Raw genomic sequence first — 17352 nt, 5'->3', positions numbered from 1 at the left:
GTCCACATAGTTTATAGTCTAAGTCTTGTTAATTGTGAAATATTTAAGGTATGGGCTAAAATTAAATAAAAATCCCTCACATTCATAGACTAGAGGAATATTATTATTAGCCAAAGTGATCCATGGATTCAGTGCAATCCCTGTCCACAGTGATCTATGTATTCAATGCAACCCCTACCCAAAGTACCAAAGATATTTATCACAGCCATAGAAAAATATCCTAAAATTCATATGAAACACAATCTCAAATATGTAACATTAAGAATTTTGATTTCCAGATTGTAGAAGCCAGAGGGGTCAAGGACACCATAGGAAAACTCACAAAATCTACTAACCTGGGCTCATAGGAACTCACAGGGACTGAACTGACAACGGGGGCACCTGCATGGAACTGACCAAGGCCCTCTGTCACAGCCGTGTAGCTTGGTCCTCTTGTGGGACTCCTAACCGTGGGAACAGGGCCTGTCTGACTCTTTTACTGACTTCTGGGACTCATACTTGGTCACCTTGCCCAGTCTTAATAAATGGGAGGTGCTTAGTCTTACTACAACTTGATATGACATGTTTTGTTGATACTCATGGGAGATTTCCCCTTTCCGAAAAAGAAACAGAAGCAGAATGGATTGGGGGTGGAGTGGGGTGAGAAAGAAGGGGTATGGGGGAAAAGGGTTGGGAGGGCAGGAGTGGGGGGAGACTGCAGCCAGGAGGTAAAATAAATACATTAATAACTTTTAAGAAAAAAAATAAAATAGAGGAAAAAAGAAAACAAAAGCAAGCAGCTGATTTTCTAGAACTAGAATCCATGGTGGTTATCGGGCTGGGTAGTGGAGGACAGAGTGGGAGTTATTGTTTTTTTAAAGAATATCTTCTCATTAGATTGGAGAAGAAAGTTTCAATAGTTCCATAAAGAGGGGTGACCATAATTAATACTGCTATGTTATATTCTGAAAAGTGAGCGTGGCTGTTGTGTATGACGTGGTCATCACTGAAAGGTCATTTTTGTTCATTTATTTTGTTTCGTTTTGAGACAGGGTCTTCCTCTGTAGCCCTGGCTGGTCTGAAATGTGCTTTATAGACAAGGTCAGGCTTAAACTGATGGAAATCTCCCTGCTTCTGTCTCCTAAGCACTGGGATCAAAGGCATGGACCATTGGCACCCCGCTGGTAATGTCAGTCAGTTAGGGTTAACCACTCCACAGTGGATATAATTTCTGTCAATTGAAAAGAAAAACAAAATATGTGTACTTTAAAATAAAAACACACATGCATATATATTTCCTGTGACTCAATACAAGGTCAGAGAGCTTCTCCGTTTACAGAATAAGGTGATCTAGATTCTTGGGAAAAATATACAACAGGTGCTATGTATTGGCCAGGAAGAAACCATGAAGGGCTGATATGGTTAAAAGCAAAGCTATTGAGCACAAGAGACACACATCTCTTCCATGTATAGCACACACACCTACACATCAGTATGAGGAGACAGGGAAAGACACATCCCAACCGCAGAAGGCACTTCCTCCTGCCTGTATTTCAGGAATGCTCTCATAGTTTTAGTACTGTCATTTAAACTGTATTTTCTTTTTCTTTTCTTTTTTTAAAAATATTTATTTATTATATATACAATATTCTTTCTACATGTATGCCTGCAGGCCAGAAGAGGGCACCAGACCTCATTACAGATGGTTGTGAGCCACCATGTGGTTGCCGGGAATTGAACTCAAGACCTTTGGAAGAGCAGGCAATGCTCTTAACCGCTGAGCCATCTCTCCAGCCCCCTAAACTGTATTTTCTTGTAACCTTCACAGCTTTCCCCTTACATGTTTCCACACCTTACTGTGGAAGGAAACTCGCTGGACAAAGACAACTGGCGTCCCAGAAGGACTGGAGAGTGGCGGGCAAGCTGTGTTTGGACCACAGAGCCGCTAACAATAGCGTCCAACACTTATTTCCAGATTCACAGTTGAATTCCCTAAATCAGATGCTGAGGATGTTACAGCTTCAAAATATCACCAAACAGTGCTCACTTTCTCTGCCAGCCAGCAAGTGCAGAACAAATAAAATTATTCCATAAAATGTAAATGAACTCGGCAGTACATTAGCATAGCACACTGAATTCTAGGTTTTATTAACAAGTTTCTCCTGACATTAGACAACAGCATCCTGACCCTGCAGAATAACCACATTTAAACACACTACCCTGCGAGTCAGTCAACATCTGTCTTTAACAGTTGTGTTTGTTGGAATATTTATGAGACACGAGAAAGGGCCCTATAATTTATCACATTTTAAAATACTGATCTAGTCTTCATTACTGAAAGCACACCGCATTATTCCCTCCCAGTTGTGCCCCCTGACGGTGTTTAAAATGGGATTTACTCTCCTAATTCCCATCAGGCTGCGGGTCTCAAGAGTTTCTGTAGCACATGCTATTAGGGCTACACTCTGGCATTTCAATTCTGCAACTTCACATACACAACTCTTGCTAGAGATTCGTCAGAGGAACAGAAGGAGCCAACTCTCAGCAAATATTAGATCCTGGTGCAGTATTTCAAGGACCTGCTTTACGCCGAGTGACACTTCAAATGGATTCGAACGGCAGCTAGCCCTTATGTTCCAGCAGGCGCTTCTGTTCAAAGCATATTTTTAAACGAGACGGGAATGATCTCATAAATAAAAGAAAACTCAAAGAATAGTCTAAATTCAAAATTTTTTTACCGACATCCTAAAAATGAACTGAAAAAAATTAAAATGTGGAACTACTTATCTACTCTTTATTTCCTTTGAGATTTATTTATTTTATGTGTCTGGGTATTTGGCTGCTCCTGCCGAGGACTGAAGTTCAGGTCCCAGCACCCACATGGTGGCTCACAACTGTTGCCTATAACTCCAGGTTCAGGGACTCTGAGGCCCTTCTACGGACTTCAGCAATCAGGTACACACGTGGTGTAAACGAGGACACACAGGGCAAGCACTCATACAAATAAAACAACAGAGAGAGAGGGAGGGAGGGAGGGAGGGAGGAAGGGAGGGAGGGAGGGAGGGAGGGCAGCAAGTGCTTTTAATGGCTGAGTCTCTCTCTCACCCCACAGATGAACCTTTGAGAAAGTTTCATTTCTAATATTGAAGGTCTGTCTAGAGAAAGGCTACCTCAGTTGCTGGACACTTATGCAGTGAGGCATCATGCAGCTGCTAGATGTTAGGAAGAAAAACTTACATGAGAACATGTTCACAGGAAAACGAAGGCCTTACAGCGGTGTATTTACTACCTCTGTGCGGGGAAAGGGGCTGCGCTAACGTGCATCACTAGTTATCTCGGTAGTAAGAGTCCAGGCGGCTTAAAGGAGTTTTCCGTATTTACTTTTCTGCATATTCCAGATCCTATAACAATATCCCTCGGTGCTGGCACTAGTCTGGCTATTGTAAATGTATCAAATGTGTATTTGATTCACAACTGTAATGAATTTTAAGGATAGGACAGCAGGCTGACAGAGGATAAAATTAATTTATACTTGGTTACACAGTGAGCTACACACACACACACACACACACACGCACCATTTTTTAAAAACAGGAAACAATGTTCATTTGACAATTGTGTTACCAGGTAAAACAACCCCAGAACGGGATCAAGGCAATGAGAACCCATGAGTCAAGCATGGTGGCAGCTGGGAGAGAGATATTTAAAGTAAATTTGATTTTCCCAAACTGGATGCTGACATTAAGACGTTAAGCACGACGAAAGAGAGAGTGAAAACACCTGTCTGTCGGCATTCAACAGCAAATCTCAAAGCCCCACCCCACATCAGTGATCACTAGGGCCACCACCTGCAACCCCCACCCCCAAATCTCCACAGGCGAAGGGTGTTTGACTACTATAACTCTGAGGGAAAATGTCAGGTCAGTGAGTCTCGTCAGTTTCCAGGACGGCAAAGTTGCCTTTGGTAAGCAACGTGGAATAAAATCCTGATAGTGCAGAGTCCCCATTAGCAAGGAATTCTAAACCACTTGGTATTTTTTCCCTTGGAATTTATAAAGATCAAGTGGCTCCTCTTCTCATCCTTTGTGGGTTTAAACAAAACGGAACAGGCTTCAGATATTTCTAACTGAAGTATGAAAACACATGCCATCTGCCAGGTCCCAAGGAAACTCCATTTCCCCAGATTCCAAAAGGCAGTCCAGATATCCAGAAACTCCAGGCTCCGCCTGGACGATGGAGGATTCCTGACCGTTAGATAATGTTAGCAGCATTCCTCAGGAACTTACGAAGCTGCTAATTCCCCCTACCAAAAGGAGCCGGTTCCCTCCTCACTGGCTGAAGAGACAAAGATTATCTGTGGTGTCTATTAGCGTACCAAAGCTCACCTGACCTCCAGGCTCCCTCAGGACCACAATTGCACATTTCTGCATCTATTCTACCCTCCTCGCCCTTCTCACCTTCTCCTCCAACCACAAACTCCCTCCAGCACACCGGCTTCCTTCCCCGTTACTCTCCTTATAATCCTGCTGTTTCCTGTATGTTGGCTCTCCTCTCTCTCTCTCTCTCTCTCTCTCTCTCTCTCTCTCTCTCTCTCTCTCTCTCTCTCTCTCTCTCTCTCTCCTCTCACTGCCCCTGCTTCTCCTGTGGCTAGGTCCAGCCTGCTGGCTATACTCAACCTACTTCTTCCTCTCTCTGCTAGGAACTCTTCCAGCTGCCTCTGGGTGTTCTCTTTCCCACATCTACAATAAAAATCTTCTCAGCCATGAGGAAACGGTCTTGTCATCCGTTTCTACACCTACCACTATAATTTTAAAGGAGAGGAAACCCTTAAGCACCATTGAACGGAATGTGACAAAAAAAAAATCGATAGCAATTCTTTCCATTTATATTTGGGCTGCAGAGACTCCTAAGCTCAAACACACAGCACTGTCGCTTCTGCTAGATGCTGCGAATAGACATGCCACCTAAAGCTGGATCCAAAGGAGACGGCTGTAGTTAGTGTTAGCTTGGCACAGCCTGGAGTCATCTGAGAGACTTGCCAAACGAGACAGTGTGGCAGGTATATATGTGAGGGACTGTCTTGACTGTGGGTGGCAGTATTCCCTGGGCAAGTGGTCCTGGCTGCATACCAAGCTATGGAAGGGGCTGCAGAAATGGTCCAGCACTGAAGAGCACTGGCTGCTCTTCCAAAGGACCTGGGTTCGATCCCAAGCACCTACATGGCAGCTCATACTGTCCCTGTCTCCAGTCCCAGGGGATGCCATGACTTCTCCAGGCTTCTACCAGCACTGCACACACAGACAACATGCACGAATAGAAAAAATAGAATAAATAAAAAGCAAGGCAGGCATTAGCCTATGCGTGAGCCAGCAGGCAGCTTTCTCTATGGTTTTTGCTTCAAGCTCCTGCTTTAGTTCCTGGCCTGGCTTCCCTTGATTATAGGTCACAATCTTAAGCTGCAATCAGAGTGTCTTCATCATATTAACAGAAAGGAACAAGAACAGAGACTTAAAAGCAAAGCAGCTGATCTCCACACCAGATGACAGCACGTTCAACAGTGTTCTCATGCACAATCGCTAGATCTGGCCCTCCGGCCCTCAGATCAATGAGACTCTCAGTGACCGAGCCTGGCATAAGAAAAACATAGGAAGATAAAAAGAGACATCGATCCTGAAAATATTGATCTGGAAAAGGACTGCATACGGGAAAATGACAGCTTGGGAACTGTGGCCAGGTCCACAAGGATAAACCAGAGAGCGAGATGGAAACCCTTCAAATTCTGTGACCAAAAAAAAAAAAAAAAAAAAAAGACAAGGTAGGAAACAGGAAGGGCTGCTGCATCTAGCGCTGTCCCAGGACAGACCTGAAGGGGGCGGTGGGGAGGAGGACATGGAGGAAATGAAGAAACGACAATCACATAGACAGACATGGAAAAGCGGAGGTTGGGGGGCCTGGACGCCCTGAGAAAGCACAGCGCCGCCAGAAGTTCAGCAGATCATTCTATGCAGTCGAACAGGGAGGCGGGTTGTTGCTTACAGCTGAGCAGGGAGGCAGAGTTAGTACAGACAGATAAACAAGGACCCAGGGTTGCTGGAGTAACTGGACCAAGGAGGCAGGGCTAGCTCATTTGGTAGGAGCAGTTTCAGTTTTCAGGCCACCGGCAGCAGGGGAAAGTTGGGGTCTGGGAGAAAGCGACTGTAACACCATCAACATTGGCACTCAGGCTGGGGGATGAGGCTTTGCCATCTCCCACTGGGTCTGACACTTCGGGGTCTAGCACACGGCTGGCTCAAGACAACAGTGCACCCTCACCCAGGATCTCTTCCGCTTCCTACACTCCCTACAAAGGAGCCATATCTCACTGCGGGCAAGGTTTCCCTGCCCTTGAAGGGACGCGGACGTGTGCGTGCCGATTTGGCTGCAGCCAGTACATAGCCCACACATTAATTCTCTGAGGTCCACGTCGGAATCCATCTTTCTTGTGGTAACATATCATTAACTCTTGACAGGTGTTCTTTGGCTCCAGGCACTTTAAACAAAGTCAGAGAGAACGTCCTTGCCCACCAGGACAAGGACAGAGAGCAGGGGTGATTTCTCTTCTCTGCCTGCCAAGACTGTTGTTCTTGCCATTTTTCTTTTTTGCTACTTCTAACCTGGAGAGGTTATTTAAGGAGAGAATCTTTGAAAGACCATCTTGTACTCCTAACCTCATAACTCTTCCTCAGGAAAACTAGGACCCTTCAAGAGATGGTACCCAGGTGTTCATCGGAAGCACGACGATGAAATATCAAGTCTCCAGCAGTTCAATGATATGGAGAGCCAACGCTGCCCATGTGAGGATGCCAGTCAGGGGTTGTGTTGGGAGGAACCCAGCATGTGGAGGGCTGGAAACGGCATAACATACTTAACGTGGAAGCTCAAGTTCTGATTTAAGCACTAAAGGGATGACCGCTATGTCATACATCACTTGGGGCAACCCCCTGGGATTCCTCATAAAGCAAACTTTTCATAACTTTATCAGTCCGCTAGCTCCCGTTTCCTATGAGGTCAGGTTCACGTGGTAGGTAGCGCCAAGCATGCCGGGGCATGTATATATAACTCTCATCCCACGCACTAGAGTGCAGCTTCCTAGCTCCAGATGGCGCTTCTTATCTAGAAAAAAGACGACACCACCCCACTTTCCAGATTTCTGGTCTCTAATTATTCTAAGGCATAATTAGCCAATGTGTCAAACAGTATCCAGCCATGAGTAAGCTCCTCTTGTTATTTTGATCAAAACCTACATTTAAACGCTCAGGCCTATTTTCAAAAACCTGTTTACAGACTAAAAAGTCGAGGTTATTTCTCCACAACCAAGGTTCTTTGCTCCTCAGTTGCCACACATCCTCCAGGGAAAGGTTAGGAATTCAGCAGTAAAGGTCATGGCAGTCGGATGGTCCTTAACTTAATTCTGTTTTGAGAGCGCGCGCGCGCACACACACACACACACACACACTTTTAAATTCTAAGAGATGACAGTGGAAAAATCGCCACCTTATCAGCCCAGCACGCATGCATCTCCTGAGCAAGGAAGCAGCATTCAGCCAAAATTGTTGGGCTAAGTTTTTGGGACGGGCAAGTTCCTATCTTTACAGCAGTCTTACAGAAGTCATAAAAAAGAAACTGTTTCTCACTGTACACACTTGAGATCTATAGAGGAAAAATCCAAAGCAATATTTATTTACAGAGAAATAGGTTTCATATCTCAAAAATTATGAGGTTTATTTCTTATTAAATTTCCTTCCATTTCTGAACCTTGGCTATAAAGCTCGGGGAAACATTAACTTCCATAAGTGCTACTCGAATGTATTCTAGAAAGTTCCATGCATAATTCTTCCTGAAAATGCCCTTGGGGATTGAGAAAGCCAATGGGACTGTTACAAATGAATTACAAAATACTTGCGAGTTATTAATCAAAACGATCGCATTCCAAGGCTATGACAGCAGAGCAGCCCCTGGAGGACTTTGTCAGAACACACATAAAATAGTCTTGGCTTGCACCCGCTATTTATACAGGAACAGTTCCAGAGGACTCCTACTGGGCCTCACTTGGCTGCTACCCATAGCTACCTCCAGGAAGCAGGCGTGACCAGGGTGACAGGGAGGCTCCAGATGGGATGGGCTGATCCCCGCCCCCCCCCCAAGAAGTGCTTTCAGGACCAGTATTAGATTGGGGGTCCTTTTATTCTGAATGGAGTAAGACGGGTTGGACTTTCTGTCCAGGGAGCTGGTGACGATTTTATTTAGTATCCCATGACTAATTCAAACAGAATCCCCACCCTCCAATCATCGTCCTTTTTAGCTTTCTCTGATGCCTGAAATTCTGACCTTATAGCTTCGGTTTTCGTTACTGCTAAACTCTCCTCTATCAGCAATCAAATATTTTTTCTGATTTTCAGGGAGATGTTTCAGGGGGCAAAGGCACTTACTACAAGCCTGATGACCTGAGTTCCATCCGTGGGATGGCAGACCAGGGAATGGACTTCTGCAAATTGCCTCCCGTGAATGCTGCCCTCCCGAGAAGTCAATAAATGGAACAACAGATTTTTTTTAAAAAAAAAATTAAATATTTTAAGGAGCAGTTGTGAGTTAAAGTAATGATCAGTTTCAGCGTAGGAAGGGAGGCTGCACAGCAGAACGACGCTCTGGGAAAGCCCCAGGAATAGGATAGAAAAAGGAGCATGAAGATCAAGAAAGACAAGTTACCTACTCTGACATTGAAGGTTGAGCAGCTCCCTCTACCTCTCGCCCTGGGACCCCATCTGAGCTTGTTTGAGGATTTGTGACATTTGGTAAATTCCGCCTGGTTGAGAACCACACTCAGAGGCATCTTTTGGGAAATCATCGCGTTTCCCCTGGACAGCAAGGAGCTACCTCTTGGGTTGCCAAAGTAGGATCCTCACAAGAGTCAGCACTTCCTTGCCTCGATGACCACAGCACCTTCCACTGTCTGAACTTCTAGTGCGGCACCAGCTGCTTCACAGGGTCCCCAACCCCCTCTTTCACCTGTGTGGGTTTTCCTAATCATCCAAGCAGGCATGCCAGAAGCAGGGGAAGGTAGGGGTACTCTGAAACAAGATTTAATATGCTGGGAGTGGTGATTTGAGGGGACCACATGGGAAGATTTAAAAAGAAGAGGCCACAGTGTATCTTCTGTTCCTTCACTGATACTATTTGATGTGTGCTGAGCTCCGAGTCCTAAAGTGGTGGGGACTGCAGGTTTACAGAGCCCATTGAAGCTCATACTGAGAATGCTTTCAAAATTATTTTTAATTTTAAAAATATTTTTGTATAATGTTGAACTTTGTTTAGAAGCTTTGTGAATAAATAGTATCTTTCTTTTTAGAACATACATGCAGAGAGAGGGGAGAGAGAGAGAGAGAGAGAGAGAGAGAGAGAGAGAGAGAGAGAGAGAGAATGAATACCTAAGGCTAAGGCCTCATTTTTGAAATCCAGGTAGCAAGGTCACGAAAGGGGTCACAGGGAGGCATTAGTAGATGCACACATAGGCCTGGGTTTTCTTTACAGATCAGGAGGCTGGCCTTAATCCGCATCATGGTGGTGTGGTGTTCCAACTGTCAGTCCGCTAGGGTAAGGAGGGGAGACTTACTTAAGTAAGTCGGTCATGGGTTTTGCCCCATCCTTGATTTAAATGTGCCTTAACTTGGCCTATATTTCTAGAGGTCCATGCAAAGGTGGAGCTCCCAACACCACCAGCTTGGGTTAAAATTGACATGATCTAACATAGGTTTCCTTCCAAGCTTTCTAACAAGCTCGGACAGACTCGGGGTTCCATTAGACCCTTCACAACAGCATCTGGCTGCACCTCCCAGGACTCAGGCTGGCTACAAGGGTTCATTTTAATGTTTATTTTATTAGTCTATCTTTATTAAATTATACATATTCACTTACTTATGTATGTGTGAGCAAGTGTGTGGGTGCCCAGGAGACAACTTCCAAAAACCGTTTCTTTCCTACCACATGGAGCCGGGGCCTCAAACTCAGGTCTTCGGGCTTTGCCTGATTAAGGCTTTGCTGAAGCTGCCTTAACCCACTGAGCCATCCTGCCAGCTCACGATATTTTTAATTCTTATAAAAACTCCAACTATATGCCCTGACATTGCTGCAGGGCCTCGGTGCCACAGGCTCCTTTCTTCTGTCATTTAAAAATGCCAGTCTGCTGAGCCTCAGAACGCCAGCCCTTCCCCCTCCGAAGCAAACTGACTATCCTGGAAGAGCCAGGCAGCACAGAAATGCCTTCCCAGCAGCTTTTGGGCAGTCAGGCCATCCTTAGAAAGCTGCGTGAAAACAGGTCACAGAGTGACCTCCAGCAAAGCACCCTGACTGCATCCTGGCACGAAGAACTCCTCCTGCCCTCTGCCAGGGAGGGGCTGCGGCAGGGTGCAGGCAACGGGAAAGGAAGCTGGGGTCACCAGCAGCAATGAGTAGCTTTACACTCAGGACTCGGAAGGACATCTTATTTTAGCGAGAAGAAAAGAGAAGGAAATTGCACGGGAAAGCTGTAATTTCGGCAGTGAATACACCTGCTATGTAAATAGAAAATGGCGCATCCTTAGCTCTGATGAGGAAAATTGTTTGTAGACTTTAGAAAGAAAAGATCCCCACTGCCAACTCCAAAAGACCACAGCTAGATGGGTCGGTGCACAGCCAAGAGCTAAGGCTGCATCCTTCCAGTTCTGTTTTTATTGTATGCGCCAGACGATGCTGCGCTATATGCCGGGGGTGGGGGGGGNNNTGGGGGGGTGGGTAAACGGTGGGGGAGGGGCACCGGGCCTGCTCACAGAGAGTGCCTGTGGGTTGGTGGAGAGACAGGGAGGGAACCTTGAGCTAACTTAAGTAAGGCTAGTCTTTCAGGGAAAATAACCAAGAAACCTAACAGCCTGGAGCAGCCTGAGGCTTCCTGAGAGGGCAAGGCTTGTGCCAAGATCTAAATACGGTCAGGAGGTTCACAGGCAAAGGGGATAAGAAAGACAGGGCCGCTGGCCTGCGACATCAAGGCAACTTTTAAAAGAGGAGTAAACTGGAGTCACAAGGAAACGAAACTGGTAATGTTACAGGCAGAAGAGGCTCAAGACTGATCCCTGCTCAGAAGTGTTGGGGAGAAGCCATCAGGCCTGTAGAAGAACAAGCGGGGAGTGGGGTGAAGGGTAGGGGTGGCCACAATATGAGCAGCACGCTCCAAATAAAGCCAGCAACTTTCTACTTGTTACAAGAAAAAAAAATAGTCCCTGGCCTTGTCATTAACATGGATTCATTATAAGAAATCCGAATTTAAAACAAACGTAGACCCCAACAAGCTCTCGCCTTCCTATTTTCCAACCGTTTTTCAATTTGTCTTCGTCTGCTCACGGCTGCTTTTTGTCAGCCTTTGCCTCCTTTCGTGGTTTCTGGGAAGCTGAATTTACAGCATTGGCCATTTTGCCACAATGTAACAAACTCATGACACATCTGTTAAAGCAGTTTTTTTTTTTTTTAAGTCAGAAACATTGTTTTCTGAAAGAAACTGGGCTAAAAAAAATTAACTGGTGAGCGTCAACAAATTTGAACTACTCAAGTTTTAAATTTCTCATTTGAAATGACAGCAGAATCGGGCTAAAATGAACTTTTCTCTATTAAGAAATGTGTGGGCGCTCCCCCAGTAGGGTAAGAGAGGATTGGTTTCAATGTGCAGGACAGAGGCCCCACAGGCTCCTCTCTGCAAACCCCTCACTCCTCTCACACAGTCCTATTGATCAAAGCGCTCCATCATAGAGAATTTGAGAAAGACAGACAGACTTAAATATAGGATGGCCCAGTATGTCCCACTGTGGGCTGCAGAGATGGCTCAGCAATTAAGAGCACCGCCTGCTCCTCCAAAGGTCCTGAGTTCAATTCCCAGAAACCACATGGTGGCTCATAACCATCTGTAGTGAGATCTGGTGCCCTCTTGAGGAAGAGACCTGGTCAGTGGTCTTCATCAACTTAGACCATGAAACCCAACACGGCCAAGTTCAACTCATTTTCAAGTTCAGTATTTCCCCCTGTGAGAGACTCAGTTTCCAAGAGGAAGTGCAGTTGGAGCATTTACAGTGATGGCTTGTGTTGGGGCAGAGGCGGGGTACCCATCTATCTGCCTGCCTGAGAGGAGAACTGGAAAAACCAGAAGCAAATCTATTCACCCTTCTGGGCAGGCCAGCCAGGCTCCTAAACAGTCAGCTGGTATGCTGAGGGCTAGGCTGGAGGCTCTGTGCTTAGTGCTCTACATAAAGTACTGCGTTTAACCCTCACGACAATCTTGCCAGTCCACGCTCAGCCATGTCCCACCGGTGTGCCCGCGCACACCCCAGCAATGCTTTCCTCTTCAGCAAAATCTAGACTTTTGTAAATACTTGGCGTAGCAACACCAGCAGTCACAGGCTGAAAAATGTGATAACAACACCAACTGATGCTAGGGGTAAAGTGGACACACAGAACACGTGTGAAGATGCCTTTTATCTGTGAGAGACGAATCAGACACAGACTCTGAGTTTGGCATGCAACACAAAGAAATAAAAGGGAGCATCTGCATAAATCACGGTATCATTAAAATAAATCAGAGGGAGGATGAAAATAATGCCCATGGCAGACATTGTCTTTCAATCAAAGAACATGACAGATCATATTGACAATCGACAAACCATCTCATTTCCAAGACAAATTGTACCCAGACATTGGAGAGGAAAACCATCGATCAGCTGTTGATAGGGCCAACCTGAGAATTCTGAAATAGTTCCCTCAACTGCAGAAGACAAAATTTTAGATGCACACATCGCATTTAAAAAATACCATATTTTAACATCTTCTTCCTCAGAACCAGATAAAGGTCCTAGGTCTTTTCTAGTTTTCTAGTCAAAAAGAATCGAGTTTGGATGTGTGTGGAAGTCCTATGACATTTTTCAAATGATGTCTCTAAAAGGTAGCTTGCCTGCATCATACCCCATTGTGCACAGGCATCGGGCAAAGAGGACTTCTGTATTAGTATACCACCTATGACAAAAATGACTTAGAAACGGAGCCCCTCCTTGATACTGTAAGGCCATCAGTGGAGGGAACACTTAGGAAGGACAGTGGTATTCATAGCTCCTGCAGAGAAGTTGGGTTCTCATATTATCCTGATCCCTCTGTGAGAAGCCGCTCTCTCCATCCGTGGGAAATCTGGCTTTAAAGAGGCTATTTTTGTGCACATTATTCTCCCTCAAGAGTTGGGGAAGGGTTAGCTTTTTTTTTATTCAAGCACACAGACTATAGTTGCTATTTTAAAAGTTTACATCCTGTTTTTTTTTTTAGATTTAGGTTTTTGTTGTTTGTTTGTTGGATAAGATCTCTCAATATAATGCTGGCTGGCATGGTATTTATTTGCCTCCAACTCATGGAGATCCTCCTGACTCTGCCTCTTGAGAGCTGGGGTTAAAGATACTGCATCACCATGCCCAGCTCCTGGTTCATTTTTAAATGCTTCAGATGTGTAAAAACTTACTCCTTAGATACATGGAATATAGAAAGTAAAGAAACATGAATTTTGAACGCAGGTACACATTTATCAAAAATAAGAATTTCCCTTCGGTTTCCCATATTCTAAGAAAATGTAGCTAAATGGCTTGAATAAAAGCGGTAGCTTTGGCGCTCTGTTCCAGCGGGCACGGATGGCTGTGAACGTGAGGGATGTCTCTAAGTTCCAACGGTGACCGTGCGCTCTCTCTTCTAACCTGAATAGCCATTACTTAGAACGAGACTGCTACCGTGTCTTTCTAGGTTCTTTAGCAGTTTGTAAAAGTGTCAGGCATAGCCGGATGATGGCGGCACACACCTTAATTCTAGCATACAGGAGGCAGAGGCAGGTGAATCTCTGTGAATTCGAGGCTAGCCTGATCTACAGAGTGAGTTCCAGGACAGGCTCCAAAGCTTCTGAGAGAAACAAAACAAAACAAAACAACAACAAAACAACACCCCCAACAAAAAAGTCAGGCATTTAGTCATCATTTAGTAAATGATCAATAGATATTTTCTGAATGAATGGAGCAAAACTCAGTGTAACAGAGACATTCAATCAGTTCATCCTAGATCACATAAACTAGGAAACAACGAGTAATATTTAATAAGGTTACTGGGCAAATTAATATTTTTTAACATCGTTCATGGTTGACCAACCCCCTAATATATTAGGAAACCATACACAAAAGAGAAATTACCATAAAGTGTTGCCATAGATAGCTTCCGAAATATACTAAGACACAGGCAAAACTTCCATATTCATGAATCTGCCACAGGCTTTGAGGTAGGTGCTCCTGGAGTTACCCTTTCATCCACCAGGTGGCATTGAAGAATCAGGCAATGGGTAGCACTTCTGAGCTCCCCTGGATGGAAACTGGAGTTTGTGATGGTGGTCCTTACGCTGACTAAACCAACAATGGCCAACATCTTAAACTATGGCGAGCAGGGGACTGGCTGAACTGGGTTTTACAGCAAGTCTTATAATTCGTTCACATATTCATTTAGTTTTTACTGAATGTTTGCGACGTTCCAAGGATGACACTGAATACAGAAAGCTAAAGAGTTCTGGCCTTCAAACACCCTGAAATTTAAGGAAGCAGATAACCTATAAATAGATAAATACGAAGAACGTGTAATCAATTATCTAACTGAGATGCTTGAGGAATACTTGCCTAGCGGGATATGCAAGCCCGCTCTAGAGGAATGAAGAGTTAGCTAAGCAGAACAATCGATTAGTGCTGTGGTCTAGACATGAGGGTTCCCCCAAACAGGACAATGTATTCTAGGCTTGGTTCTCAGCTGGCGGGTAACCACTGAGAGGTAAGGGACGGACATGGGAGTACTAGGTTCATCGGCATTGCAATTCATGCATAGCGGATGAGCTGCGGCCAAGTGGTAGGTGACAAGGAGCTAACTGTCTCACAACTGTAGCATCCAAGGTAGAATTCACACAGGCATAGAGCTAAGCTGGGGCTATAGAAAGAGGTGCCATAGAGCCAAAGTAATTTGGATGTGGGAGTGTTTGGAGGGAGAAGGAGGGTAATAGAACTTGAGGAGGTGATGGGGAACCTCCTTCAGCAAATCCTACCAGTGTGTGCCACACAACAATGGTATGGGAAGTCCTTCTCTATATGTGTTGCTTTTATTGGTTAATGAATAAAGCTGTTTGTGCCAGTGGTTTAGCAGAATAGAGTAAGGTGGGATTTCAAAGCAGAGATGGAAGAAAAAGTAGGTAGAATCAGCGAGAAGCCATATAGCTGCCAGCAGGAGACAGATGCCTCTGCAGGAGCCCACTGCAACCTTGCTGGTAAGCCACAGCCACGTGGCAATACACAGATTAATAGAAAAGGGTTAATTTAAGATATAAGAGTTATCCAGAAATACTTTTAAGGTATTGGCCAAACAGTACTGCAAATAATACAGATTTCTGTGTGATTATTTCTGGTCTGGGCAGCCAGGAACGAACAAGCAGCCTCCGACAACAAGGACCTAGCAGCAGGTTAGAACCAGGAGAAGATGTTCAGGAATTTTAACTAAGATAATCATAGATGATCATTAGTAACGACTACTATCCACTGAAACTTTCCATATGCAGAACTGTAGACTAACACTTAGATATCCTATCTTCTCTTTTCCTTCTTCTGAGTCCTAGAAATATATAGTATTTTCCATACTCACTTCTCAGAGCCTGGACTGCTCTACTCTTGGATATTCTCAAACAACAGGTGTCTCTCCAACAACCACCCACTTTTAAAAAATCTTAGTGGGAAGCTTGGCGTACTAGGTAACATTCTATTCCAAAATAAACCATGGAGTCCTGAACAAGGCTAGGAAACCTTGGTTGAAGTCGCATGGCAATCGGCCTGTTCTATGGCTCAATGCATCTGAACATAATCACCGACCCAGAGGCCCTTGGTTCCTTCCTATTTAACAGTGGAGTGAGGTACTGGGAAAACAGAGGATTAAGATGTTCAAAATTCCCTCTCAACTTAAGCTCTACTCTTTCTTTTCCTCTACCGTCTGCTCAATGTTGGAGGTGCTGGAAGCGGTGGTGGGGCAAGGTATAAACAATCTGTGTATAAACCTACACGACCTGGAGACTTAGGATTTAGCCAGAGGACTGACAGATGAATTGCACAGGAAAAATAACATCTTTCAGGCCCTGGTGTGGCGGCTTTGCTTGGATCATACTAAGTGGTAATCTCTCAAAGTTCAAGTTACACTGTGTGAAGCTAACAGAAGGCACAATGATTATCCCGAAGGCTAAAAATGGGCCCATTGGTTTATGGATCTCTTCACAGCAGTTTCTCCAGAACTTCTACATTAACTACAGGGACTTAGCAGCCAACCACTGGCACTATGAAGCCATTACTGAATTAACAGAGCCAGTGACAAGGTCACATGGCTTCAAATACCTGCAGTCACATTAGTGACAGTGAACCAACCACTGATTCAGTAACAGAGATGCCCTCCGAGCCTTAACCGTAGCAGAAGAAGTGACAACCAGTGTGACTGATTCTCAACAACACAGACTGTTGTGGCAACAAGCAGCCAGGGCAGAAAGGAGAACCAGTGGCTTCGTGTAGGGAAGTACTGTCAAAATCTCAATACACTTAGTATTTTGCAGCAAGCACTTGATACCAGTCCTTTAAAAAAAAAAAAAAGATTCAAAGAAACCATACACTTTGAATTTCATATAGACCAGATCTACAGAAAACAATGTTGAATTACAGTCTAAATATCAAAATAACCCTAGGAAGTGCTCTGAAGTTGGAGCGTTATAGCTCCTATTGTCTGGTAACCATGCAACAGGTGATACTTTGGGGCACAAAATACTTGGGAGTGAGAGTTTTTAAGTGGTAGAAAGTGCAGAAGCGGCGTAACCGGGCTAGACTCCATGCTCCCGCTGCAGCAGGGAAGGTCCTTACAGGGTTCTGCACTTGTCATTCTCCAGATGTCATGAGTGACAGTGAGAGGGGCTCCAGCTGGAGAGGACTACAAAGCAAATTTATATTATTTACTAGCTCCTGAGAAACATTTCATTAAAACTTAGTAAAGCTGCAGCTCTCTCTCTCTCTCTCTCTCTCTCTCTCTCTCTCTCTCTCTCTCTCTTAGCTTTTTTAAAAAAGATTTATTTATTTTGTTTTATGTATATGAGTATCTTGCCCACATGTATGTCTGTGCACCATGGGTGTGCCCAGTGCTCTTGGAGGCCAGAAGAAGGCACTGGATCCATTGGAAGTAGAGTTCCCGGTGGTTAGGAGCTGCTATGTTGACGCTTGGAAACAAGCCCAGGTCCTCTGC

The 17352-nt window shown here is 44.7% G+C and overlaps 1 protein-coding gene across 2 annotated transcripts in view; it reads right to left on the bottom strand.

The window, feature by feature from the left end:
* The window catches only part of Ppm1l (protein phosphatase, Mg2+/Mn2+ dependent 1L), a 206743-nt gene that overhangs the window by 58834 nt on the left and 130557 nt on the right, over window positions 1–17352 (bottom strand). The gene's annotated exons all lie outside the window — the stretch shown is intronic.

This window comes from Alexandromys fortis, unplaced genomic scaffold, assembly GCF_014885135.2.
Source record: "Alexandromys fortis isolate MF-2015 unplaced genomic scaffold, M_Fortis_MF-2015_v1.1 scaffold_53, whole genome shotgun sequence".
Taxonomy (NCBI): domain Eukaryota; kingdom Metazoa; phylum Chordata; class Mammalia; order Rodentia; family Cricetidae; genus Alexandromys; species Alexandromys fortis.
Note: the sequence above shows the minus strand (reverse complement) of the source record. Positions and strands in the feature narration are given on the sequence as shown.